Below are 2,500 nucleotides of genomic sequence, written 5' to 3' on the forward strand. Positions count from 1 at the left end.
TCTCATATTAATTAGTAGGCATGGTTTTTGTTTTAAATCTTTGATGATGATGTCTGGTCTGTTAACATTTATTTGCCTATCTGTATGTATTCCACAATCTCATAGGATGGTAACATTCTTTTCCTCCGTGACTGGCTCTGGATGGTGTTCATTTCGGTTCTTAGGGTGTAGAATACCATAGTGACAACATACGTTCCAGTGCAAGTATTGACCGATTTGACCATTCCTAGTTTTATATTCTGTCGGGGCAGGGACTGAGCAACCGACAACAACGTGGCCAACACTCTCAAGTTTGTCATTGCAGAGTCTACACTTTGTGTCATATTCGCTTGATAGTTCCGGGTGAGGAGAGTCTGGTTTTGTCCTGCTAGGAAGAATCCTTCTGTTTCGGCTTTCAAAGCAACACTTTGCAGCCACTGATGGGTTCTTCTTATATCTAGGTCAGCTTTATAATAATAATAATAATAATAATAATAATAATAATAATAATAATAATAATAATAATAATAATAATAATAATAATAATGATAATAATGATAATGATAATGATAATAATAATAAGAAGAATTACATAATACATAACAAAAACACCAGGGCTTACAAACAGATATAACATACAGAAAAGTGCACTACTGGGCACTGCACACATCCTACGAAAAACACTTTCAATACAGTAACCATCAGAGCATCACAACAAATCACAGCACATACCCAAGGCACACAGAGCTGCGCTCAGTAGTGAAGTGAAAGCACGCTATAAAAATAAAACTAGTGAATAATAATAATAATAATAATAACACCAACAACACCAACAACAAACAACAACAATACAACAACATCATAATAATGATAATAATAATAATATAATAATAATAATAATAATAATAAATAATAATAATAATAATAATAATATAATGATAATAATAATAATACACTCCTCTGGAACCTCACCATTCAAACTGACAGAAGATAGACTCGATAGGCCAGACATCATCATAGTAAAAGACTTCAGACTAAAACATGCCTCCTCATTGATATGACTCTCCCATCGATATAAACGTATCTGTCAGGACCTACCAAAAACTGAGCAAATATAAGATCTTGAAATAGAAATCAGCAAAATGTGGAACCTGAAGACTAAAACAATACCCGTTGTCATAGGTGCCCTGGGATATAGCAAAAGGGGCTGATTGCTACCTAACTCAGATACTAGGAAACCCCAAAATGGCAAAATTCAAAAGATAGTGCTCATGGGAACTGCTCATATCCTACGCAATATACTTCCGATGTAATCTCAAGTTTTAAAACAAACATAATTTTCGTATGATTTTTTAGGTATTCACTTGTACAACACTAAGTACAAAACCAAATATATGGCACCCTAGGTATAACACCAACATGAACTTCCAACTTGTTGTCTCTTGAGGTCTCTGGGTGAGACTTGGAGCCAGCTTGTGCAAATGTAAAGCAAAAGTCAAACATAGAATAATAATAATAATAAATAATAATAATAAAGATAATAAAAATAAAAATAAAAATAAAATAATAATAATAATAAAAATAAAAATATAATAATAAATCATATTAATTATAATAATAATAATAATATATTATAATAATAATAATAATAATTCATAATAATATAATAATAATAATAATAATAATAAGATAAATCTAATATAATTTCTTTTTATCACAGGTTTTGTTGGAAGTCCTCGAGTCTTGCATGTGTAGCGGGCTTGCTACCTGCAGCCTACGGTACCATGCTATCTGTTCTTTTCAGCTATTTTAAATATTTCCCTGATTATCTTGGCCGTGTCAAGGAGGCAAACATTTTGTAACAGTTCTACTCGGCACTTTATTCCAGTTTCCTTTATATTCCTCTTGATGCCTTCTGCTACTGTTCCCAAGGAACCAACAATAATTGGTACTGTCTTCACCTTCTTCATTTTTGATAGCCGGGCTATTATTATTATTATTATTATTATTATTTTATTATTATTATTATTTTATTATTATCATCATCTCATCATCATCATCATCATCATTATTATTATTATTATTATTATTATTATATTATTATTATTATTATTATTACTATTATTATTATTATTACTACTATTACTACTACTACTATTATTACTATTTTATTATTATTACTACTATTATTACTATTATTAGTATTACTACTATTATACTACTACTTATTACATTATTATTATTATTACTACTATATTACTATTATTATTATTATTTTACTATTATTATTATTATTATACTACTACTATTATTATTATTATTATTTTATATTATTATTATTATTATTATTATTCTATGTTTTGATTTTGCTTTTATTTTGTACAAGTTGGCTGCAAGTCTCACCCAGAGACCTCAAGAGACAACAGGTTGGAAGTTCTTGTTGTTGTTATGCCTAGGGTGCCATATATTTGGTTGGGGGGGGGGGAGTTTGGTGTTGTACTAATGAATGTCTAAAAAAAAA

General features: G+C 29.4%; 1 protein-coding gene across 1 annotated transcript in view; it reads left to right on the top strand.

Annotated features, from left to right (window-relative positions):
* LOC118761214 overlaps positions 1-2,500 on the top strand; it is a 19,977-nt gene that overhangs the window by 1,835 nt on the left and 15,642 nt on the right. The gene's annotated exons all lie outside the window — the stretch shown is intronic.

The sequence above is a fragment of the Octopus sinensis genome, unplaced genomic scaffold (genome assembly GCF_006345805.1).
Source record: "Octopus sinensis unplaced genomic scaffold, ASM634580v1 Contig10715, whole genome shotgun sequence".
NCBI lineage: Eukaryota > Metazoa > Mollusca > Cephalopoda > Octopoda > Octopodidae > Octopus > Octopus sinensis.